The sequence below is a fragment of the Dermacentor silvarum genome, chromosome 9 (assembly GCF_013339745.2).
Source record: "Dermacentor silvarum isolate Dsil-2018 chromosome 9, BIME_Dsil_1.4, whole genome shotgun sequence".
NCBI classification, from domain to species: Eukaryota; Metazoa; Arthropoda; class Arachnida; order Ixodida; family Ixodidae; genus Dermacentor; species Dermacentor silvarum.
In genome coordinates, this window is record NC_051162.1 from 98,215,119 (window position 1) to 98,242,229 (window position 27,111).

The 27,111-nt window shown below is 45.9% G+C and overlaps 1 protein-coding gene across 1 annotated transcript in view; it reads right to left on the minus strand.

Annotated features, from left to right (window-relative positions):
* Window positions 1–1,900: 1,900 nt before the first annotated feature.
* Window positions 1,901–27,111, minus strand: part of LOC125940203 (uncharacterized) — a 35,816-nt gene continuing 10,605 nt past the window's right edge. Inside the window, exon 3 of the transcript XR_007463436.1 lies at window positions 1,901–2,177. The gene's annotated coding sequence lies outside the window, so the exon portion shown is untranslated. The remainder of the gene's footprint in view (window positions 2,178–27,111) is intronic.

Below are 27,111 nucleotides of genomic sequence, written 5' to 3' on the forward strand. Positions count from 1 at the left end.
CAGCAAAAATAGGGTGCGAGCTAGATGGTAATCCTTGAGCAGAGTTGAAATGTGAAATTGACACAAGGGACAGGGAACCAGACAGACAAACGCTAACTTCCAAGTATTTTATTAACCATTTCACTGCCGCATTTTTTTTACTGCTCCTCACCACCTGCCGGGTATTTTTCTCCCCATGTTGGTTCAGCGGAAATTTCATGCTAGTAATCCACCATGATACTCCACAGGACATGTAAAGGTATTTCGTCAAAATTCATCAGCACTAATTGAATTTCTACGACCGTGAAAGCGCGGACACACCTGGCGTGGCGACTAGCCACGGCTGAGGCGCTCAGCCAAGACGAAGCGACGCGGGTGTAAACTCATGCGCTCCACCTGTTGTCTAAAATTTAATTTACAAGTTCTATGTCTTTAGGTGACCTCTTCATAGCTGGCGGGACATGAACACAATTTTTTTTTGCACGAGTTGTCTCAGGAGTGAGATTAAAAAGCAACACGAGTATACTAGGGAGTAGCAGGAGGTGCGCGAGGGTGGTTTCACGAGTTATCTCGGTAGTGGCTGTTAAAGGGTTAAGAGAAATAACTATGTCAATAATAATATTATGAAAATATAAACTAAGGTTTTATGAAAAAACTAAGAAAAACAGGAAAACGATCAAATAATGAGAATTCTCACAACTCAGCACTACTCTGCAGCAAGTGTACTTGGGAAACTCAACTTTTTTTGCCAAAGGCGCACCAACGTGACCTTTACAGATGAACACTGTAAAGATTGTATTTTTTTCTGCTTAAACAATCTCTCGTGTGCACTGGCTAGGCGACATGAACATTACCGAGCTTTGTGAAAGTACGAAAACCACTGAAAGATCCTCTCACAATTGTGGATGCGCAGGTGAGCCTTTATTTAGTACAGACTTTTTCGAGAAGCTTCGAGGGCATGAAGGGCAATGAAGTGGTTTATTGCCGGTGTGGGTGTCGATTCAAAGTACTCTTTGGGGAGAAGCTTTGAGATCATGCAGGACAATGAAATCACCTCTTGCATGTGTGGATGCGCTCGTGATTCTTCAGTGTGGACTTGTGTGAGAAGCCCCGAGGGCATGAAGGGCACTGATATGGCCTCTCGCCTGTGTGGGTGCGCAGGTGTTCGTTCAGATGACTCTTTCGTGAGCAGCTATGATGGCATGCAGGGCACTGAAATGGCCTCTCGCCTGTGTGGGTGCGCAGGTGATCCTTCAGTGTAGAATTTCGTGAGAAGCTCTGAGGGCATGAAGGGCACTGAAATGGCCTCTCGCCTGTGTGGGTGCGCACATGATTCTTCAATGCAGATTTGTCGGTGAAACGTTGAGGGCACAAAGCGCACTGAAATGGCCTCTCGCCTGTGTGGGTGCGCAGGTGTTTGTTCAGATGACTCTTTCGTGAGCAGGTATGAGGGCATGCAGGGCACTGAAATGGCCTGTCGCCTGTGTGGGTGCGCATGTGTCGGGTCAGAGCACTCTTTTGGGAGCAGCGCTGAGGGCATACCGGGCACTGAAATGGCCTCTCACCTGTGTGGGTGCGCACATGCGTCTTAAGTACAGACTTGTCTGAGAAGCTCTGAGGGCACGAAGGGCACTGAAATGGCCTTTCGCCTGTGTGGGCACGCAGGTGATGGTTCAGACTGCCCTTTTGTGAGAAGCTTTTAGGGCATTGAGGGCATTGAAATGGCCTCTCGCCTGTGTGGGTGCGCACGTGGTTTTTCAATGTGGACCCATTTGAGAAGCTCTGAGGACATGCAGGGCACTGAAATGGTCTCTCGCCTGTGTGGATGCGCACGTGGTTTTTCAGTGTGGACGTTCTTGCGAAGCTCCATGGGCATAACGGACAATGAAATGGCATCTCACCTGTGTAGATGTGTGTGTTCACGCTTCTGATTAACCTTTTGTCAGAAGCTCTGAGGGTATAAAAGGCACTCAACTGGCCTCTTGTTTGTGCGGGTTGCAGGTGCTTCTTCAGCTTGAATGTTCGTCAGAAGCTCCAAGGTCACAAATAGTATTCAAATAGATACTAGCCTGTATAGAATGTGATGTGTGTTTCCGATCACGCTTATCTGTCTCATAGACACCGGAGTTACAGCAGGTGTTGTATCCTTGATGTGACTGCACCATCTGCAGTTGCTGGGCAGCTCGAATGTCTCACTGCTGCACAAAGAAAAAAAGAAGACAGGTTACCTTTCACTTCAAAACAAGAATGCAATTATAAAATGCCAAATGAATGAAGGAACATAGATACTAGTGCTAAAGATATTTGTTACTTCATTCAATAAGTATTGATGGTGATTCCAGATCAGATCAGAGAACAGCAAAACCGCTATTTTGATTTGCCCAACATATTTATGTTTGCTCAACGATCAAGTTTGTGAAAACTACACATATTTAGCTTAAAACATGATTTATTTGTAAAACATAGTGAGAGGACTGGTAGTATTGTGTTAGTGTAAGCTGCCGTTGCAGCCAAGTGCAACAGCCTGAACATTTAGTAATGCAATCATGGATCTGTTGACCAAAATAACAAAAGCAGCATTTTGTCTCGAACTAGGATTCACCATATTTGTGTTCTGGTAGACTGTTACAGTCTTGAAATTTATTTATCTATACTGCAGACTCGCTTGAGCCTAGGCAGCAGTAAATATACAGAAAATGCATACATCAAGGAACAAAATATCATGAACACGGGACAAGAAAATTACATAGCTAAACCATCCAACCCATAAATACGTCCACATTTCTAGTTCCAACATTGCGCTTAGACAATTAATTCCATTCATTGCCTAATAAATGTTGGACGTCATATTAAATACAAGTTTTAGTCAGTTTGGTGTGCCTCGACTAGTGAAGAGTACCCAGCATCTGTGACGACACACTATTAGTTCTCTAGTGATAGCAGATGAAGCTAACTGCTATTCGCTCTACTCATTTTAATTTAGCTATTTTTTTCTTGCGTAGGGATACCACGAAGCTAATGCATATTTGAGGAAAGGTCTGACAAGCATAGCGAACGCTGTAAACTTTACCTCTATGGGGGCTCCTGAAGGCTTGCGACAAAAGTCCCATAAGGTTCTCATAGCGCTCACGAAAATGTTTCCAATGTGCTTGTTCCACCTCATGTGTTCCATTAGCATTACCCCGAGGTAATCATAAGCAGAAGAATCATTCCGTACAATATTGCCAATGAAATAGAGAAAGTATAAAGGTGTCGTCTTGCTGCATATCTTCATAACAGAGCACTTATTGTTCAGGTGCATTTCCCACTATTCACACTAGCAGCAAACCTTATCAAGGTCATTGCTGAGGCTAGTTCGGTTAGCTTTTTGACTTAACTACTGCCTACTTGCGTACCGTGTCCGCAAAAAGCTTTATTTAAAATAAGAATCAACTATATTTGCTATGTCATTGACAGATATTAGGAAGAAAATGGGTCCCAAGACTGTACCACTGACACCAGTGGTACACCTGACATGACAGGAAGTGTCTGAGAAATACAACTGCTGACCTCGACAAACTGAACACATTTTCAAGGCAGGCTCTTACAAAATGTACAAGTTTGGTGTCTATTCCGACTGCGTCGAGCTCATACAGAACTTTATCATGAGGCGCTTTATCGAAGGCCTTGGCAAAGTAAAAAAATGCTTTTGTTCCCTGTTATAAATGACGAAATCATGATATGTAGTAATGAGCAGAGTGACAATCATAAAGCCTTCCCTAAAACCATGCTGGACTTCAGACAGCAAGTTGTTCCCATCTAGGTATTGTTTAAGGTGCGGAAAGATCATCTGCTTCAACATTTTGCAGCAAAGTGAAGTCAGTGAGATAGGACGATTTTACCCTTTAGGGGAAATGTGGAGCTAAAATGCGATTTTCGCCAGAAAAGAAGAAAGCATTTTTATAAATTTGTTTATTTTGATTTCCTAGACATATAAAGGAGTTCATCAAGCTTGGTGGCAACCTGTACGATAGGAAGAAAATTGAATTCCCTTCTTGTGACGGTGCAACTCATTTGCTATTGAGAGCACCTATGTAGGCTGTATTCAAGACAGCCACAAAGTGGGCAAGAAAGCAAACATGAAGTGAATGCCCCCCATTAGAAAGTTTGTTATACACACGTTTTATTGATGGAAGACCAGCCAACAAGAGCATACCAGACCGCAAAGTAAAAACTAATAAAGAAAGGCATAATCTGGCTGTGGCATCTTTCTCTGCGAGTGGCGACAAGGGCGCTGGACTGCTCTAATGCTGAAAAAAATTGAAGGCGCTTGAAGCAATTGACGCAGAGCAGGTTCGAATTGAGAAGAGGGTGCAACATATGGAGCAGAGCACATTAATTATTTGATGTGTTAATTAAATAGCCCTGTGGGAGCTCATTTCCCTCAGTTTGCCCGTTTTGGATAAACAAAACCTTTAGGAAATCTGTCATTTCCAAACTGCTCTGCCAAAGCCAGCTTTATAAGTAGTTTCAGGGCACAAATTTTGTCAGGAACAAGATGAGGTACATTTTATATTTATTTAATTTTAAAAACACAAAATATTATTGGATATCAGACATATGACAACGAAAAGAAATGAACTTTGCCTCAAAGGGATGACATTGTTACAGAAATGAAATGAAAAACGTGCAACTGGCCTTATCCCTAAACCCATTAGGAGATATTTAACAGAAACAAGCAAGTCTGCATTATTTGTCAAGCGATAGTTTCCTAAGGTGACATGCCTAATTGGTCTGTATCACGGCCATAACTTCTTTTCTATTTGATATGTATTAATGAAATTTAGAATATCTACTTAAATTAAGACATGACATGACAAGAACTTTATTTGAATTTCAAAATACCCGCGCAATGGTTCAAAAGTAAATTTTCAGCCCCACAACCCTCTTAAAGGGCCCCTCACCCGCTCTGGCCATTTTGAGCTCACAAGCGCAGTGCATACAATTCGCACTCTACGCACATCGTAAAGAGCTGAAATTTCAAACAAAACCCCGTTTGCCGTAGCCCGCGCTCCAAGACCGGTGGATGACGTATATCAACAAGTGCGCCTACGTCCATGTCTATGCTGTGACGTTGCTCATAGTGACACGTGACACTTCGAGAATTATTCAAGGCAACATTTGTTATCTGTATATTCTGTTGCTTCAATAGGCAAATGAATGTTTAGAGAAATCATAGAGCACACAAACGAAATGTTGGCATGTTTTTGTATTACTTCGCACCACAGCAAGAGAGATGTATTTCCGTTTCATCTGCTTGTTCACACGTCGTGCAGCCGAGCCTGCTGACAAATTATGTAATTTTATACCGCATTCCAGCGCGCGATCATGCTTCATGATCCTCTTGTTTATGCCTCAGTGTTCATGCGGCAAAAACTTTATACCCCTAATCGGGTGTTCTCACGCACAGCTCGAAATAAGACAAAGCTAAAAAAAAGAAGAAAAAAAAGAGCTGGGGCCCGTGATATATGCATCACGCGATTACCCGGCTCCGGCATGGGAGAATGCAGTGAAGGAATTTCGCTTGCGGAGGCTAGATGGGGCAAGAGGAGAGAGTGTCCCTCTTCGCAGTAGCGATCGCCACCTGAAATCATGGGTTCCCGCACCGAAATATTCCTATCTCGGCTATTAATGAACCAATCAGAAACATTATTGCAGTAGAACGCTCCCTAGATGGCACAGAACAATTTCCAGCGTATAACCAACATTTGCTATGTGGCCTGCTGAGGGGCCCTTAAGGGCTGACCTAATTTTGGTATAGGTACAATTCGAGAAGTTTGACACAAATTTTTGTTTTCCAGTTTTCTTTTTATTTCTCTAGCATAGTCCAACGGCTCACGCTAAAGCGCGCAAGCTAAGAGCTGCCAGTGTGCATTTCACGCCTTTTTTATCGTCCTGATTTAGAATAATGTTAATGCAGCATTAATGTGTTTGTCATATTATTCGCAACCTTGAGCAAGACGAACGGCACTGTTGTGCAGGCATGAATATCGAGTGGTCTTTGAAGTCATGCCGTATATCACCGCATTCACAGTAAGTGAAAGGCTTTGCTGTGCTTGGTTGTGTCGCGGACATTTTTGAAGATCTGCCTGTCCAATAACCTTGGTGGCATGGAGGACGACACCATGTTCGCCAACAGTCACAAACATGCCAGCAGTGAGAATTGTGCATGCACTATTCCTTTCACCTTATTTCAGGAAGGCAGTAACGATGAATAAAGTCCTGCCGTCATCTGCTTGTATGTGTCGATTCCTGTTTCTTCGTGACATCACTTGTGCAAGCAGAACGGGAGTGGTAGCCACTTTCTGCTTCCTAACTGTTGCACAAGAAAGAATTGGTCAGGACAGAAGAAAACATTTGTTTCGTCCATTAGGCAAAGCAGTGATGTGACAGCTGGTCAAAGATTATTTGTAGTAAGCCTTAAAGTGTTTCGAGCAGCGTCAAAAGTCACCCATTCGCAGATACGAGCGAGCAATCTCCTAACAAGTAAAAGAAGTTTGGGTCTTATATTCATTTGTGGAATTTGCACATCTTGGTGGTGAAGTCGAAAGACTCGGCTTTTCTTCCTCCTCTTTCCTGGGCAGACATAGCCACCGCTCTCGACTAAAACTAGACTTTAGCTTCTTATTTCTGGATTCGTCCAGCATTTCGAAAGTTTATATTTGGGATACCCCATTAGTAGACCTCATGCTAACCTTGAAGACAAAAGGATGTCAGTACCATCCAGTAAAAATTATAAAAAGGAGAGCGCTAGAATATGAAGACGAAGTAAATGCACTCAATAATTGTCATTACATGTAAATGAAGATAATTAAGAACCACCTCCACAGCCGGGAAGGCTATGTGAAAGCACGAAGAAAGCATACACCCACACCAGCTCTTCCAGTATTCACCCTTTTCCGGAGCAGTTTGTTTTAGAGAAATGAGATGGCGCTCAGGGCGGCGCGCCATATCTCTCCTCAGCGACCGTGCACGAATAAGAAACCATTACCGCTTTTGCCTTGCTTCAGTGCGATCAGCTGTCAGAAATGCAACTGAGTTTTCGCTAACACACTGTGCTGCAATCATGCTAGATTGAATCATGTGGATTGAAGACATGTGCAGTAGTTGGTTGCAAAAATAGTGACTGGCATGTTAAGGAATAGAATGAATCTGTGTGGCCAAGTTCGCGAACCGCTGCTGCAACTGTCCGAACGTGTTACTGGCACTTCGTGATGTACGGCTTTCCTGAAAGATACAGAAATTTGCTCATCTGCCAGCCTTGCTAACCTTCAAAGAAAGGGCTTCATCTCCAGAACATCAGCAAGAGTGAGTACCACTCGTTAAACAATGACAAAGGAAGTAGCGCCGCTTCCTGTCATAGTAAGTTTCGCGCACGTTATCTATAAACATCTGTCCCAAATGGCAGGAAAACTTATGCTCACTCTATCGCCGACGTATCAAGAATAAGTGAATGGGCGCACACTTGAATATTTGCGCGCTGCAAACACACTATAAATGACGGACTACACCTATGCCACATGAATGGTCAAAGCTGAATGTTTCGTGACGGTCCATAAGAGTAAGCGAGTTACTAGCTGTAATATATCTTTGCTACAAGGTATTACAATGTACAAAAGAGCTATGTTTCAAGCCTTGTGCGCAGAAAGAACAAATCTATCGGAACTGAACACAGCCGCGAGTGATTAGGCAGAAAATAATCAGATAGTGGCCGCACCGAGGAACTTCACTCAGACAGAAACTGGCAAGCCAATGCTTCAAAATATATGTCGAATAAAGAACAAAGAGCAAAACACACTAATCCTGACTGAATTCATAATCGGAAAGCTTGGATAGCTTGGAATACATATTTAGCCCCGCTTTTATAGAACAAGCACCATATACGCTGCTTACGCAATTTGGACAATGCTTAATCAGCTCCGAAAGCGTTTTTGCATGTTCTCTGAGGCTGTGATCAAAGCTTCTTGTCGTCCACCTAGTCACCATCTACGATATCTCCGAAAACAGAGGTTTTCTAATCCGCGCTGGCATCATACACTTCCATTGTAAACACGGAGGCAATGGAGGCAGTTGAGGCAAGCAATGGACGCGTCCCCATGTGATCAAACATGGAAGCGCCCAAGGGATCGCCGCGAAAATGGTCAATACAGATTTTAAATGGGACAGTCATAGCAGTTGCTGCCACAATGTGCCACAGCTGCCCTGCGCAATAACATTTTGCACAGGGCAGCTGTCATAGCGTGCTTTAGTCAAAATGAATTTTCTTACACATCACTAGAGAAATATAATCCACTGCTGGCTGCAGAACTCTCAGCACCGCAGTTGAACCAATTAAGGAACGAAATAAGCAAATGAACTTTTAACCCATGGTTCAAAATTTAAATCTGATGAATATGTGATGCATTGAATGACGACAGTTAAGCCTCGACACAGTCAGCAAAATCGGCACGTCGTTATATCGAAATTTCGCTACACTACCATTCAACCTTTTGCTAAGTACTGTCACCAATCGTTTTTTTTTTTTTTTTTGCGATAGCAATTATATGGACACTTCCACCGGATTTCTGCCGTCGGCGTCGCTGTGAGGTTCCGTATAGATAAAATCTTCGCCGCGCGCCGTATGCCCGAGCGGAAGCGTGCGGGGACGCACGCTGTCACGGAGAGCGAACGTACTCAATCTTCCACGCGCAAGCAAGGCAGCGGGAAGTGAGCGCCGGAGGGAGCGGGGGTGGGGGGGCGCATTTCTACTCTGCCAACAACCGCGCTCGTCGCTCGCTCGCACCGTCTCTTATCTCCACACGGCTGTGACCTTTATGCGCTGTGCATTCGCCGCTCAGTTTCCGTTGAAGCGATAGACCGCACGTACCTTCGCCCGCTGCGGCGTATATGCGCTTGCTGCCAGCGTTTTGACAGTCGTTGTCTGCAGTCATTCAGTGTGATCTATTCATGTTTGTGCGCGCTCACACCACAGTTAGTAATAGTCGGGCCACATTTTCCAACGCGCGCTACACATGCAATGCTGCCCGGATCGGCAGTGCAGCGCTACAGGTGTGTCCCTTCGCACGCGCTGCCCACGGGCAGCGCTTCTCATCAACACCACCGTTTCACACGCGCCTTCTCGTGGTCATCGAGTCTCTTCATGTCGGTCTACTTACGCCGCCGCACACCTGCTTACTTAATCAGCTCATGTTTACTACAATTCATATTGCTACCAAAGCCGCTCACCTTACTTCGTATGACATTGCTGTGTTGCTATCGCATTCATTGCTTCACCCTTAGGGCGAAACTGTGACATTTTTTTTTTTTTTTTGGTCGGAAGACGCGCGAGGATATCACATTATCCCGTTTTCCCATTCGTCTTTTCCCCTAACATAGGACAGCGTGCCATGAACTTGCACGATAAAGTTTTTTTCGATTACATACCATTTGCGGGAAAAGTGTATGTTAAGTTTTACATGCCTCCGCTGGGAACTTGTCCTTTTATTCAGCGAGTTGACGGTAGCATCTCTCCACTTCAATCATGAAGAGCGAGCGCTCTGTGGTATCCCGAAACAATCGGGCGACATCCTTTATCTCGCTGACCGAGATCGTTTGCAAGATGCTAAATATAACATTATCGTCTTGCTGCAAGGCGAGAAGGTGTAGCGTTTAGCACTGCCGATACTCACGCTTGTCATTTCCCACAGTATGTAGGGAGCATTGGTCTTGGAGATAGCAAACCCACCCGGCACAGCGAATCGGGCGCCGAAAGACACGTGTGGAACACAAAACAAACGAGACTTCTTCGTTAAACAACAGTGCGCAGATGACGATGATGATGATGTAGCCGATGCGCGTAGAAGTGGGCGATGGATCAACGCCTCACAGGGTGGCGCCCTCTAGATTTTAAATGCGCGTCTGCTGGTAAAATGCTGCAAAAGCGATTTCGAAAGCCGGATACCCGTCATAGACGCCAGGTACTGGACCCCACTTGATCACGCTTTATCACGCCCGGCACGACAGACCACTGCCTATGGGATTCCACTGCCGAGCTCGAGGTCGCGCGTCCGATCCTGGTTGCATTACAATGGGAGCGGAATGCAAAAACAACGCTGTCTTGACCTGCACCGTCGTGGCCTCTGAGATTTGCTTGCACCTGCAGGCACGCGCTAATCTCGGAGGCTCTAGTACCGTGCTTGGTTTCGCATAGAGAAAAGCAAAGGCTTCTTTAAAAAAAATTCTTCGCTATGGTTCCACGTTAAAAAACCGCACGTGGTTGAACAGCAGGTCAGGTGGGTGGGAGTCGAAGAACTAAAAAGCGCGTAACGAGCGCGCATGCAACGCCGTACACCACGCATTGCACCACGTACGACGCCACGGACGAAGGCGTCGATGTGTGCATAGTGAGAAACTCTATGGATCTGGGAATATATTTCCCATCTTCGCTGGATTCATGCTAACGTGTCATGAGAGACAAACTGCTGTGCTTCTGTACGATCAATTCCTCCGTACGATAAACACCTTGCAGGTAGGCGACAGCTGTGCCGTGTTCCTGCTCATGAAAACGGACGATGCATTTGTGGCACGTGGGTACTTCCGTACTACATCCATGCGGAAAGATAAGAAGCGGTTTGCCGCAGATATCTGTGTGCTTGAGTGTCACAGGGAACTGAAGGTTGGCGGGTGCGATGCAAGAGTGAACGAGGATCGACAGAAGAACGTGTATTGTCACGTGCAACAGAAGGCCTTCAGAGCAAGAAGTACTGCACCCGGCAGAGACGAGCACTAGCCAGGAAGATAGCTGACCCAAAAAACGAAAAACTTCTTCTCTTCTTGCCTGAATACTGGCTCGCGCTCGCCGCAGCTCGTGACCTGGTGGCATTTCCCCCTGTGAAAAAAAAAAGAAGAAAAAAAAAACGGGCATCGTCCCGATGCTAGCGCTAGTCGACGTAGGTAGAGGGAAAGAACAGAGGGAACGAACATAAAGTATGCACAAGTGGGGGGTGAGGGAGAGAAAAATGAAGTACGTCATAAAGTTAAGACGCTGTCGCAGCGCGAAATAAGGTTTGAGTCGTACAACGTGCACAATCTCCGAGTGGTGCCTTCGACGCTGGGGCGATATGGCACTATCCGGGAGAACCTCGTAGTTCACATCACTAACGCGACGCAGCACTTTGTAGGGTCCAAAGTAGCGACTGAGCAGTTTCTCTGACAACCCCTGGCGGCGCACCGGCGTCCACACCCAAACTTGATCGCCCGGGTGGTATACCACTTGGCGATGGCGAAGATTGTAGCGGCGTGCATCTACACTCTGCTGTTGCGTGATGTGTAGGCGTGCCAATTGGCGAGCTTCTTCGGCATACTGCGTAAATTGCTCAGCGTCAGGGGTGAGCAACGCGTCGTAATCGTGTGGAAGCATCGCATCCAGCATGGTCTGAACCTCACGCTCATAGACAAGACGAAACGGCGTGAATCGCGTTGTCTCCTGGATGGCAGAGTTGTACGCAAATGTTACGTACGGTGGAACCTGATCCCACGTCTTGTGTTGTACATCGGCATACATGGATAACATGTCGGCGATGGTTTTGTTCAATCGTTCCGTCAACCCGTTGGTCTGCGGATGATATGCAGTGGTCTTGCGATGGCTCGTGTAGATTAGCTTGAATACGTCGTCAATCAGCTGGGCCGTGAAAGCTGTGCCTCTGTCAGTGATCACGTAAGACGGGGCTCCATGTCGAAGAACGATCTGGTCTATAAAGAACTGGGCAACATCGGCAGCCGTAGCGCATTTTAGAGCCCTTGTCTCGGCGTATCTGGTTAAGTAGTCTGTGGCAACTACGATCCACTTGTTCCTGGCTGATGATAGTGGAAAAGGCCCGAGTAAATCCATTCCTATTTGATCGAATGGTGCCCTGGGTGGTGCGATCAGTTGCAGCAGCCCTGCGGGCTTCAGTGGCGGGGATTTGCGGCGATGACATTCACGACAACTCTTGACGTAGCGCTTTACAGATGTAGAAAGTTTGGGCCAGTAGTACGCCTGTCGAACTCTGGCGAGAGTTCGTCAGGAGCCTAAGTGACCAGATGTGGGCTCGTCATGGCAGGCAAGAAGAATGTCGTCACGCATGTCAGCAGGTATGACGAGAAGGTAGGGTTTGCCGTTGCTGTTCGAGTTTTTCTTATACAGGACACCACTTCGAAGGCAGAAGGACGAGAGACTGCGAGAAAGGCGTCGAGGTATGGGAGAGTTGCGTCCTTCTAGGTTTTCGATTATTGCGCGGATTTCGGCATCCTCGCGCTGTCGTGCAATCAAGTCCGCTGCGGTGAGGGCCCCAAGGAATCCGCTGTCATCCTCAGCGGCCGGATCACAAACATCGGTGGGTGCACGCGACAACGAATCCGCATCTTCGTGCTTGCGGCCTGATCTGTATACGATGGTCAGATCGAATTCTTGCAGACGAAGGCTCCATCGTGCGAGTCTCCCAGCGGGGTCTCGTATATTGGTCAACCAGCAAAATGAATGGTGGTCGGTCACTACTTTAAAGGGGCGACCTAGAGGTAAGGCCGAAACTTCATGGTCGCCCATACCACTGCAAGGCACTCTCTCTCTGAGGTGGAATAGTTTGCTTCTGCGCGTGAAAGAGTACGGCTGGTGTAAGCTATCACGCGCTCTATGCCCTATTGGTGTTGGACCAGGATGGCGCCAAGACCTACGTTGCTGGCGTTGGTATGGACTTCAGTATCAGCGTCCTCGTCAAAGTGAGCAAGAACTGGTGGTGTCTGCAAACGCTCCCGCAGCTCGGTGAAAGCCGCGTCCTGCTCTTCATTCCAGACAAATGGTACATCTTCTCGTGTGAGGCGAGTCAGAGGTTCGGCAATCCTAGAAAAATTGGCGATGAAGCGATGATAGTATGCGCAGAGCCCCAGAAAGCGACGGACTGCTTTCTTGTCACGGGGAACAGGAAACGAGGCTACGGTGGTGGTCTTGTCAGGGTCAGGCCGAACGCCATCCGTGCTCACAACATGGCCGAGAAACTTAAGTTCTTTATAACCGAAGTGGCATTTCTCTGGCTTCAGCGTGAGGTTAGCAGCGCGGCGAGCGTCCAGCACAGTCTTCAGACGATTCAGGTGTTCCTCAAAGGTCGGCGAAAATACAACAATGTCATCAAGATAAACGAGGCAAGTATGCCACTTCAAACCGGTGAGAACAGTGTCCATCATTCTTTGGAATGTCGTAGGTGCAGAACACAAGCCGGAAGGGAGCACTTTGAATTCATACAGGCCATCCGGTGTAACAAAGGCAGTTTTCTCGCCATCTCGTCCATCAACTTCAATCTGCCAGTATCCGCTTTTTAAGTCTATAGATGAAAAATACTTGGCGCGCCACAGTCTGTCGAGTGAATCATCGATGCGGTGCAGTGGATAGACGTCTTTTTTAGTCACGCTGTTTAGCCGCCTGTAGTCAACGCAGAACTGTAGCGTTCCGTCCTTCTTCATGAGGACGACCGGCGATGACCAGGGACTTTTGGAAGGCTGTATAACATCGTCCTGAAGCATCTCTTCGACTTTCGTATGTATCGCGTCCCGTTCTTTGGCCGAAACTCGGTAAGGCTGTTGTTTTATGGGCGAGACGTCGGTATACGTAATAATTCGGTGTTTCGTGATGGGCGTCTGACGCACCTTAGAGGACGAGGCGAAACATTCTTGGAATTGAAACAGCAATTCATGCAGCGCTATTTGTTGTTCCTCCGGTAGAGTCGAATTAATGTCTACTTTGCCTAGTGATGCCGTCGCAGCCCCCGGTGTCAATTGGAGAGCATTGTCCAGTGATGCAGACGTAAAATATTCAGCAATCTCCCTTATGGGGTAGGCGAGAGCGATGGCAGTGCGACGAAAAAGGTGACGGTACTCATTACTAAAATTCGTCACAAGCAGCATAGAACGTCCGTCACGAAGCGTGACGAGGCTGTGAGCGGTGCAGAGACCTAGTGTGAGCAAGAGCGACATGTTGCCTTCAGCGACTGCCTCACCGTCACGTAACTTGTCACACACGACATCAACGAGGACACTCGAACGCGGGGGTAACGTGACTTTGTCGGCATAAACGCGAAATGTGCTGAGATGGCTGTCGTCGGTTTTGTCTGCTGCTCTCTCTGTCGAGAAGGTCACGGTGCACTCCCGCAGGTCGACAATAGCGCCATATTCCCGTAAAAAGTCGATTCCCAGGATGATGTCTCGGGAACATTCGCGAAGTACAAGGCAACTGGAGAGAAACGTACGTCCACGAATGCTAACTTGGAGTGTGCATATACCAAGTGGGGTGACTACATGTCCGCCGGCAGTACTAATTTGTGTTCCGTACCAAGGCGTAACTACTTTCTTCAGGTGTGTCGCTAGTTTTCAGCTCACGATCGAGTAATCAGCCCCTGTGTCCAATAACGCACTGACTTCATGGTGACCGTCGAGCACCACAGGTATAACCAAAGACAGTCGGCTTCCGAGTTCAGTTGTCGTCGAATCACTGCCGGTACCATGGTCGCGTCGCTGGGAGGCCTTGCTTGCGTCGATTATCAGCGGCCTCGCCCCCGAAGGTCGCTGTCTTTAGTTTTCCCGTCTAGGGCTTGGCGAACGCCCCTGCGCCGCCACTGGGGAGCTCCGGGAATTTGGGGAAAATTGCTCGGCGACGGTGACCGTGACTGCCGTCGCAAGGGCAGTGGCATGCACTGTTGAGACAGGTATTCCTCAATGGCTCTTGGTCTTTCGCCGAATCTTGGCCTTGGAGTGTCGACGGTAAAACCCTGAAGTCCAAGGCGGCGATACGGGCATTCACGGTATACATGTCCGGCTTCGCCACAGTGATAGCATAGCGGTCGCCTGTCCGGTGTGCGCCAGACGTCCGATTTTCTTTGAAGCGGTTGGCGGTTCTCCAAGTGCTGGACTGGTTGCACTGATGGAAGTGTATCGTGAGGCAAGGAGAAGCAGGAATATACCGGCTTGCAGCTTCCACGTATGATGCGCGCCAAAGCTCCGTCGGCACAGGTGGTGTGACCTCCCTGGCAAGCGGGACTTGCAGAGCATACTGCACCTCGTTCCTGATGAGGCTGGATATGGATCCTGCAGTAGGTTGAGGCGGGCAGTGGATTCATTGCAGCTCGTCGCGTACCACTGATCGGATGAGGTCGCAGAGGGAGTCGATGTTGATGCTACCTCCGGCAGCTCCGACCTGATCCATCTATGACGCGACGCTGATTTGCCGGTCGTACACTGCTAACCGCTGCTGAAGCACTTTTTCCATTGTCGTGGCTTCCGTTAAGAACTCGGCCACAGTCGTCGGGGGACTCCGAACAAGGCCAGCGAAAAGCTGCTCCTTAACCCCTCGTATTAAGTGGCGGAGCTTCCTATCTTCTACCATGTCCGGGTTAGCTCGACGAAAGAGGCGTGTCATGTCCTCAACGTACATCATCACACTTTCGTTGGGCATTTAGATGTGCGACTGAATGGCCCGCTCGGCGCATTCACAGCGATCAGCATTGGCGTAACTTGCCCGCAGATGACGACAAAAGTCGCTCCACGACGAGAAGGGTTCGCGGTTCTCGTACCAGGTGCGAGCACCATCCTCCAGGCTAAAGTACACATTCTTCAGCTTGTTCGCATCGGTCCACCCATTGAAATCAGCGACGCGTTCAAACTGAGCCAACCAGTCTTCGACGTCCTCAAGCATGGAACCATGGAAGATTTTTGACACTTTCTGTAGCGTATAGTGAGCAGCAGTAGTAGTGCCTTCCATACCGCTTTGGTGCATCACTGACGTAGTCTCGAGAAGAGGTCCAAGCTCAGGGGGCAATCCTCGGACTCTTCGGCTGGCCCGGTGAACAGGTGTTGTCACTGTAGGCACAGGGCTACCAGGAAGCGTGTAGGACATTTGCTGGGACTACCCAGCACCTCCACCAGTTTGTCACGTGCAACAGAAGGCCTTCAGAGCAAGAAGTACTGCACCGGCTGAGACAAGCACTAGCCAGGAAGATGGCTGACCCCAAAAACGAAAAACTTCTTCTCTCCTTGCCTGAATACTGGCTCGCGCTCGCCGCAGCTCGTGACCTGGTGGCAATATACACCTGCGTGCACGTCAAATTGATACATGTATACATACGCAGGTCCCGTCGACGCGCTAGCCGCACGCATACATGCTTGCAGTTTGGCACCGCAGAACTTTGTTTCGTGAAGCTTCACTTATCGTGAAAACAATCTACCTCAGGCCGCAGTCGGTGTACTTAAACGCATAATGGCGTTCTACTTTGCTGGCCTCTTCGTCGGCGTGCTGAGACATCGTCATATCTCCGCGGCGCGCGTTGGCCCGAAACTCGTTCAATAAAGCACAACAAAGTCACGACCAGCATACGTGATCTCATAAAAATCAGAGGGGCTAGCCATAGATCGTGATGTGCGTAAAGTGTGCTGCCGGTCATCGCCTGTGCATTATTGCAGTGCAGTGAGAATGCACAAATTTATTTTCAGAAAAGCCGGAAATAGTAGTGGGGGACCGGCCTTACAGTTTTAACTTGCGGAGTTCATTATGAACGCCTTTCAACGCTAGAGCACAATACTTGGACAGAGTTACTTCGGCAACGGTATCGCAATGGTATACGCCGCGATTAAACCTTTGGTCCGATTACTTGGGCGTGGTTGCGCGCCGAAGGTGAGAATTGCAAAGAGAGCAGAATCTGCCACAAGATGGCGGATCAACGACAACTTTCGGCGTCGCTGAGTGACATCAGGGCTTCTACTATTCCTTACTTGATAGGCGCATTTCAGACTTAGTGTCTACCTGAACTTTCCTCCAACTTGTAATAAATATATTTTCCATTTATTTCATTGAGGTATTTCTGGTATAATGGAGCAATACAGAAGGATCATTCTTATCGCTGTAATGGATTGCCAGGATGTTCACCCAGCCAAGACCGCACGGAACATCCACCTTCCAGAAAAGCTGGGATTCAAAGCTGATGAGAGTTTTAACTGGTCAGCAGTCAAGACAGGCAAGAGATGTCTAGAGTACTAGAGGAAAAAATGCAGGGTTGCGATATAGCCAGGGTCGTTACAGGTGTAGGTAACTTTACAAGACAAACGTTTTAATGAAGGGAAATAATAGAAATCGACAACATGACTGCAATAAACAAAGTTATACCTGATTAGCTCAAGCAGGCTAGGTGACTATTTGCCTCCGCCTTGTTTCAAAGGGGATGCCATTAGAATTAAATCATTATCATACATTTTCGGTAGCAGTGAAAGATTTTGTCCATTCATTTCTGCCAACCTTGTGCCACTCTTCCATAGCAGGACAGCCAACTGCACTGTCCTCTTAGAACAGCTCCATAAACACTCGTGCTCACCTTTTTCTTTATTTCAGTCATTTGTGATATCTCGGTATAAAAAGTGATCAACAGCGGTCGAACAAAGGATGCGTCTCTGTAGCCAACGTTTGGACAAACAAACATGCGTAGAATGAGCTATAGAGATGCTCTCAAGGAAAGAACTTGTCTTGAAGACAAGTTCGCTTGCCCAGACAGTGGCTGCAGTGACATATCCATTGCATCACTGCTGTTCATTCCTTTAAGCCTCAATCTTCCTCTGTATACCTCATTGTTACTTTGTTTTTCAAGGCATTATGATGTGTACTGTGCAATATAAGGCCTCCGATTGGCATATATTTGTGCTGTTCAGCAGAGCATGCTGATTAGCAAGCAAGAAAGTAACATAACAAACAACTAGTTGAAACAGCTGAAATTGTTGAGCAAGCTGGAATAGGGATTCACAGTAGCAAGGGCAGGCATGCAAACACGTACACAAGCAAAGCAAGAAGGGTGGCATTTGCGTGGTCCATTTTACTCTAGTTGTGTCCGTGTTTACAAGCCTGCTTTCCTTACTACAAATGGCTGCGGATTAGCGAGAATAACACACGTCTCATTTGTTGCGCTGTTGTAACACGAGTATGATGTTCTTTTCTATTCAAGTATATTTTGGTTAGCTGCCAGCCATGACTTAGTATAATGCGTGCCACATGCTCTCCAGCTCATTTCTATTTCTATAAATTTTGTTCTCAGGAATCAGATTCTCCTGTGACTTACTTTGTCTGAATAATTGCACTCCTGCACAGGGGCTAACTAGCAGTCACAAATTCTTGTTAGCTAGCCTTAGTCATTACCTTAGTTGTTTGCATTACAATCCGACTCTTAGGCTTAGCCAAACTGACTCTTAGGCTTAGCCAGTTGGGATCTTCGTTCGTTTGCTGTAAGTCATTTCCACTGTTGCTTGACAGGACAGCCCACGTATTGCATGTGCATAAGTAGCCCTTGGAGATAAGAGAAGGATACTTAAGAGCATGTTACACAAATGTTCAAATACTTGGGTAGAATTGCGCCTTGCACTGTCTACAAGGCGTTTCATCAGTAACACCTGCAGCCACCATATCTAATCCGTGTCTCTAACTGCTATCTCTGTTTCAGTCGGCACATCTAATGTACAGGCGCCATGTTCTACGTGCACGGAATTGTTCTTCGGGGTAAGGGGAAGTTTGCATTGCTTTGGTGAGAAACGCAATTCTCTGGCCGCTTATACCAAGTGTTTAGTTTTGTTTAGTTCAAACAGGTTCTTTTAAAAATTGACTGCGACTGATAACACAACTTTGCCTGTTTAGGTGGATAACCTGAAAAGGTGGACATTACTTGCACAACAAATTGCAGCCACCGGGCGGCTAAATGAAAAAAATTCACAAACTTTTTAATTGTTAACTTCAAGGCTAATGTAATTATATTTCTAAGCCATACACTAGGGAAGTCACGCGTACTTAACAGATGCCCTGAGGCTACTAGCACCACAGTACAGCTTCAGTTTTTTAATTTAAACATGTGCCAGAAAGTGAATTAAAGCACTAATTAGTCTTTCTTTTAATTAGCTGTCCTTTAAATTGCACCTTGACAGTGCAATTTGCGTGCAAGTAATGTCTACCTCTTCAGATAATCTACCTAAACAGTCTGAAATGCTAGCTGCATACAATTTTTTTTAATGTATCTTCAAACTAAAGGAAAGCATTCTGTGTAGGTCAATAAATTTCACTGCTGCACATAGGGAATATTGCCATGACACGATCATAAACCTCACCATTCAAATGTTTTAAGTAAACAGGTTTAACATGAAACAGACAGAACACATACACAGTTTAAAAAAAAATCTCAAGTGGAATATTTCAAAATGGACAAATATTTATATAAATCATAGAAGTGTTTCGAAAGCACTTGGGTAACAGTCATCTCCAGGAATTTCGGAATGCACTGATGTGTTCATTTATCTTTTTTTCTTTGAGTTCACATGAAAATTCAACTGCACTTTCCAGGATCAAAGCTCAGACGAATCAGCATCTAGGTGATTAGGAATCATGATAAAGCAGTGCAGAAAAGACGGAGAGGAAGCAGAGTGTACAAACACCTTATTTAATGTGTCCTTCCAAGATAAAGTATGGAGAACGCTTTGTCTGCACCTGGCAGGGCTCTTTCCATATATATATATATATACAGTATGTTCCACTTTAAAGGCACTATTGAGTTAGTATTCAACTACTGATTACAGCTGAATTATAATACGAAGGCACATACGGTATTGCTCAAGGCATACATAGCACAGTGCACCTTATCGCTCATTTTTCTTGATAAATTAGTGTTGTCCGAGTTGTATCGGTTTTAATACCGGCTAGCATTTCCCATAACGATGTATCATATATGGTGGCATCGAGGCGTCTGGAAGGGAGGCCCAAATGACTGAGCGAAAGAACGTGCCGGCTGGATGACGCATGGGTAAGCAGATGTAGGCTGCATTCCCGTACTCACTATTGACGGCTCATTGGACAGCTAAGCAGACACCGGCCACCTTAAGTCTCGTTGACTATGCACAAGAAAACGTCACATTTTCTTAGGTACTTAATGCAAGGCACATTCTGTTTTCCACTGGTACGAACATGTGTGTATAAATGCAACATCACCATGTGTTTTTCTTGGGCTTTTTCTTTTCAACATGAGGTGAAATACAGACACAGTGAATACACTCCAATTCATTTCGTTATTTGGGCTCGAAGCTGTCGTCTTAGCAGCCAAAGCATACTGTCTTCCATGAAAGCAAGAATTGGAATGCCTGCTCAATAGGAAAGTGGAGAAAGAACTCTTTAATATAACACATGGTGGTTGATTTTATACACTGACCTGGAAGGATGTCACAGGTTGTTTCACAGGTTGGCCAATACAGGCGTTCTGCAACAGTTTTATCCAGGTGGCTTAGTGGCAGCAATATCAGGTTGACAAGCGAAGCTCGGGCAATGTTCATAGTTTCGCACGGTGATGTTGCGATAGCAGCATTGGAATTACAGATACTGATACACGTCTTGCCAGACGCATCATGACACAGATAACAAGATACTCAAAAAGTATCTAAGATACATGCATCTTTGATACTGCCTAGCACAGAATGCAACAGTGTAAGCTTCTGTGTAGTGTTAATTATACATTTCAGGTTTTACTTGTAAGGTCCACCACGAAGTGACTGACAAGCCCAATAGATAGTGCCGCCCTTACAATCTATAAAAACATGAAGACTAAAGTGTTGTATTGCATTTCACTTGCTGTATTTGACATACATTGTTTCAGTTAGAGGTTGTAAACGAAGTCCAATAGAAGGCTTTCTTCTTAGCTAACAGTTCTGAGGCACTGTCCTCACAAATGCTAGTTTCTGTGTAAATGTGCTTTGCTAGGGCATCTTCATGGGCTTGTTGATGAAGGTTTCCGTTAAATAGGACGATGACCTGCATAAATAGACACATTTCTCACAGAGCCATATAAAGGACAAAACCAATGGACAGCCAGTGAAGAACGAACAGTCAGGGAAAGCAGTAGTTGTGCCCATATGAAGACAAGTTCTGTTGTCGCATTGTCGTGTCCACTTGGTAGTCAATTTGTTTGCCTCAGGTGAGGTGAGAATGTGTATCTGTGCAGTGACAAACTTCTGCTCGAGCTCACCCACCGCATCTCCGGTCAAAGGTCGCTGCGCTTCTCCCTGTGGCTCTCGGTACTGTACCGCAAGAAGGCTGCTGTTGTCCGAGGTGAGATGCAGGCAGCACTCAAAACATGGTGTTATGTACCGTATAAATTGGAATATAGGTGATGAAGTGGAAGTGGTTTCCACGATGAAGTGGAAAAAAAAAAACTGCAAAGAAAATCAGTGAAACGCATTTATGTTACAAAGGCACTGCCTCTGGTAGCAAGCCCACACGAAGCTCCTGCACATAATCCCCAAGTGCGTCGTCATGACGTGGATGCACTGTGCGATGCACATGCAATGACATTTCACTCAGTTTGCAAGCCAACAGTTTTCTTTTTTGCACCCACCAATATTGATAGCAAGATTTTTCACAAATGCCAAAGTGGCACAGAATCGCCATATTGTCATTCGCTTAGGCGACATTTACGACATTTATCTTAAACACTGCTGAAAACTGTCTTTGTGCCGCTACTCATCACTCACAAAAAATGCACACACATGAGGCTGATGGAAGAGTGCACACAGGAAGACACAGCAGCAAAATGTTTTACAGCACATTGACTCGTACAGTGCGTTGGATTTGCATGATATTTTATCCTTGCTTTTGATTGTAGCCTGGATGCCCTGCCAAAAGAGCAGGGCTTGCGATATGACAGAAACTGCAAGCACTAAGTGACACTATGTGAACTTCTGATGTTGTTTTGATATTCAGTGTCATTATTTTCCACGAGATTCATTTGCTGGCCCTTGTGATTGGTGTCTGTCTTGAAGACCGGAGATGCCTTCTCTCTGCGACATGTCCGCAGGCTTATGGCACAATAAAACACGCACAGGTTAGGAGGGCACACGGGAAGCCCTGTCTTGCAACAGATATGTTACGACTGGTATAGCAAGTTGTAATTTGTTAACCCGTAGCAACCAGTACGTAGCAATGACTTGCAAAGCATTATCTGTGAGTTGGCCCTTATGTATGTCTCCCTTCATTTACGCACCTTTTTGTTTGTACTGTTACAGACTTTAAGAATGAAGCTACGTTTAACTGCCAACAACATGAGTGCAAGCTGTGCTGGCACTTAGCAGCGCCCTCGTTCCGTGCAGGAGCAACCATCCGCTCATGAGGAACACAGCCTGGAAGAGGCCAGAGAGCCATCACTGCAACACGCCTTAACTGCCAGTGGGTACAACGCTCAGCTGGCTCCCTGTTTTATTTTTATTTTTTATTGCGCAGGGGTTGCCGCGTGTCATAATGTTGGAATGAAATGCTATATATAAAAGCATGGAGGCTTGTTTCACGTTGCTACTGCTAAACCCCCTGCTTTATTTATTTGGCCCGTCGAACCGTTTGAAGGGTCCCTGAAAAGGTTCGGATAAATTTTGTAGATGCGTAGAGTACAGCTTCAGTAAAACATTCGCGTCACAATTTACGTGAAGTGTCTCATATTAAGAGAGCTACAAATGTTTACAAGTTACCCTCCTCCCTAGCCACGCATTTCCTCCTCAATTCGTTTGCTGAGTGATCGTGGCTAAGCTCCGCCTTCGCTGGCTCTACTCATGTTGTGACGTGTTATCGCCTACTTCCGTTTGTCTTGAGCCAGCACGTGAAGGCTCTCCAACCTCACCGCTAGCCGCCCGGCCGTCGATCCCCAGCGAGAGCGATCAAGCAGCGTGCGTTGCGAGCGTTCTGTTGCAGCGTCGAGCGTGTCCGGTATTCCAGTAACCACAGGCGAGCTGGGTGTTTTGACGGATAGGCAGAGGCATAAACTAAAGCCCCTCTATACCACTGTGATGAAGGAGCTTCGTAGACGTTTTTAATCATATCATACATGATTCTGTCAAATCCCGGTGCAGAGCTCATACATGTGCTCAAGGCAGCTCTAAGCTCAGCAATATTAAATGGACAGTTGTACGGAAGAATTGGTCTGCATTTACGGTCTATTGACATACATTCTGCTACTTTCTTGTATTTAAAGGGTCCCCTGAAACAGTTCTTACAAATTTTGTAGAATCGTAGGGTACAGCTACAGTAAAACATTCGCTTCATAATTTAAGTGAAACGTCTCATATTAAGAAAGCTCCAGACGATTACAAGTTACCCTCCTCCCTAGCCATGTATTTCCTCAACTCGTTCGCCGAGTGATAGGGGCTAAGCTCCACCTTCGGTGGCTATACGTCATGTTGTGACGTGTTTTCATCTAGTTCCGGTTGTCTTGGAGCCAGCGCGCGAAGGCTCTCCAACCTCTCCGCTAGCTGCCTGGTCGTCGATCCCTAGTGAGAGTGATCAAGCAGCGTGCGTTGCGAGCGTTCTGTTGCAGCGTCGAGCGTGTCCGGTATTCTGGTAACCACAGGCGAGCTGGGTGTTTTGACGGATAGGCAGAGGCATAAACTAAAGCCCCTCCATACCACTGTGATGAAGGAGCTTCTCAGACGTACGTGAGCGGCCTGATCGGCATGCACAGTCCAGCCATCTGGTGGCGCTGAGTTTAATCAGCTAAAATAGAGAGCTAATATTCCTGTAACCAAGTGTAAAACATTTTAAACATGCCAACGTGTTCAAGATTAAGCTCCTGCCGAAAATTTGAGCCAGCAGCAAAGTAGAAAAAACTTGGTTACTGCTACATAAGCTGCGTGTTTGGTTGAGCTTCGTGTCACCAGGTGGCTGCACCTTGCAAGCAGTTCACGTTTGCACCTCCGTTCAACACGTAAGACGTGGTAAAACGGCCAGTACACTTGCGCTTGCATTTACCTGAATACCGGACACGCTAAACTCTATTGTGGCAAACCTTTGACGTGAAATGATGGCCGTAAACATGTAGATGCTGGTGCCGTTTGGATACCGACAGTCCGATGTGCTGCAGCCACTCCGCTCGTCTGCTGCCTTGCAGTGGGGAACGATGTCGCAGCTTGACATGTTGCCGATCACTACGTTCGCAACAGGGGCGAACCATAGTGCTCGCGAAATGAAAGAACAAGACCAACACTGACCACACAGCTCTCATCAACACAGAGCACATTTTAACACAAAGAGACGACGCTTGCTGTGGGCTGGAAGTGCTTTTAGTGTAGTGATACATGTCCTTGTGCGTTCTCTTTCTGTTACTTTCTTTTTATAGAAACAAATTAACTAACATTGAAACTACTACGGACACCATTTGTTCACCATAACGTTGGAAAAATTATCGATTACGCACCCTGGGCAGCCAATCGGATAGCTGGCCCTACTGACGTGTTATTGTCAAATCGTGTCACTTGGTCACAAAACTCAGCCGATTGGGGTGCTGCAATCAGTAGCGATGTACCTTTTTAAAACCTTATAATAAATTACATGCTTTACATGGAGTGCTTCGATGCGTCAATTAATGATCAGAAGGACCTAGTCTAATGACTCAGTAAGTTTGTACAAAATCGTCAAAATCGTTTCAGTGTCCCTTTAAGAGCATTAGGGAAACACCACGAAAGGGTGTGCTCCAATCCTTGCCAGCATTGAAGCCAGTCTACTTTGATGGTTGGAAGAAAACTTTGGACCCAAATATTGAAACCTGTCACTATAGCTTGACACCTCCTCAGGTCAGAAAAAAAAAAAAAAAAACTACAATATAGAAATGGCCCTGTTGTAGTCAACACCTTGCATGTGCGACCCCCCTCCCTCCAAAAAACACATTGGGGCTTACTTCAAGTGCACAATATCATGCTACTACATCTCGTGTGCAAGCTCAAGGCAAGCAATCTTTCCGGTGGATGTACAGACAGGCTGCATAGCTGCCATCTTGTTTGGATGGAAGAAGCCCGCATCGTTCTTGACTTGGATGTTGTCTTCAAAAAACGGCTTTGATTGCCAGCTTTGGAACAAGTCCGATAGATAGATGTCCCCCCTCTCCCTTAGGCTATACTATCTGGGTGTGCAATTAGGGGGTTACGCTAAACTCACACACTCACTCGAAGTACAGGAGGCAGCACTGGTGCCACAAATTTCTTGCACAATAAGTACGTGGTTCTGCCTTAACTCAGGACATACCACAAGATACGAAGAATGTCCCACAGTTGCCTGTTCTTCAGATAACTCATAAATGATTATCGAGCCTTTCCCCACAAGCATCCAAACTAAAGAGCCTGCTTCCCAATGCTTAACTCTTGCTTTTATTTTAATCTAGTTTTTCTTGTATGGCTATAAAAGTAGTGATGACTTTTTCAAACGTAAGATTGTCTTCCCGTGCTGTGCCAACTCGAACTCTCTTCATCTATATTTTGAAGAAATTCTTAACAAAGGTAGGCAAGAGCTCGCCTAGGATCTCCTCTCATCGAAACCATCGAGCAATGCACCACACCAGCTGTCGGCAAGACTCCGTTGAGCGCCAACGCACGAGAGGAATTCTAAACAACACGTCTTTCACTCACATCAACCAGGTGACGTACGAATCACGAGAGCTTGCCTAGCGTGTGTGGCTCATGTGAGTCTTGGTTATGTAGGGGCCGAGGAAGACCAGCTTCCAGAAGAACAGGCAGCACCTGATCAGTCAGAGCAGGTTCGTGCGGCAAGTGTGTAGGCAGCTACGGGATCCGATCAGCTTTAGTTTTTTTGCACTGCACAATTTTTTTATTTAAATTTTTATTGTGACAACAGTTAAAGGGACACTAAATGGCAACAAAAAATTAGTTTGGACTAGTTTAGCATTCTCTCAAAACTCTGCATTCACTTATTTGGTGGGAAATGGTATACTGTTACGAAAGAAAATGAAAACCAGACTCTAGTGTATGTGTGTGTTTTCCAAGTTTTGCGCTAGTACATTAGTGTCATATCAATTTAGTTAAAACTGTTTGCACATACCTGGGCTGGTAGTATCATGTCTGTCGTAATGCCCAACATAAATAAAATGCCAACGAAACACAGTACAGGCTGTAATTATGCTGTTGCAGTGAAAAAGAAACCATTAGTTATTTGAATCTAGGGTGACAGATTTTTAAAATGCATGAGTTACAACTACAACATTAGTTCAAACTTTATCAGTCTGTTAAGACCGCCGAAACTGAAAAAGTAGCTTTCTGCTACAGTGAAGTACACCATTACAGTGAGCGTAACGCTAGCACTGAGCAGGGGGTGTCAGTACAGTGGTGCCTAGCGCAAGCCGGAGCTGGTATAAATGTCATTGGTAATAAATTTCATTCACTTTTTATAGCTGTTGTTGTTTACAAAGTTTTTCTTGGCCTGTTTGCATTCAAAGGAAGTTTTTTTTTTTGTATTTCTCCTGACCTTCTTAATCGAGATGAGCCTAGATTCGAGTAAATACAGAACTGGACCGATACTGAATGACACATATTCTGTTTGTTTTTTTCCGGATTGAACAGGTAAATAACGTACATAGACATTGTAGTAAAGTGTAGGCACCATGAAATTTTACTGCCACGTTTATGTGCATTCCTTACCTGTTTATTCCAGAACAAACCAGAAGTATGGGTCGTCTGTCGCGAAGACGACGCATACAAACGTTGACAAACATGTTGACTCGACTACAGTGAATTAGCGGCATTGTCTGTCACTGGTAGAATAAAACACAGTGCATGCTGCGCTACTACTGTTGCAGCAAGCAAGGTTATTGAACGAAAAACAGACACATACTTCAGGTTTGTTCTGGATTAAACAGGCAAATAATGCACATAAACATGGTATTAAAATGTATGCACCATGAAATGTTGGCCTCTGTGCAAAAGGCAAGGCAGCAGCTTAGGCGTAAGAGTCATGTATGCCTGGCGCTCTAATTTACACAACATTCGGTCCACAGTCAAGCATCTTTTTTATTGCACAGCGCACCTCCTGAGGAAACTACGGTGCGTTCAGCATATGGTGAGCATATTTCCATCTGCATGAAAGAGCACCACGAGTTTGAATTTATTTCTGAAAACTGATCTATACCTATGTATTTTTGGTATGGGCCCAAAATATCCTTTTATTGCAATAAGGGGCATTTGCACAAATGAAACCCGCCAAATTAAAAAGTGCAGTGCCTTTATCCTCAGAAGGTAAAAATGTTTAAAAAGAGCCAA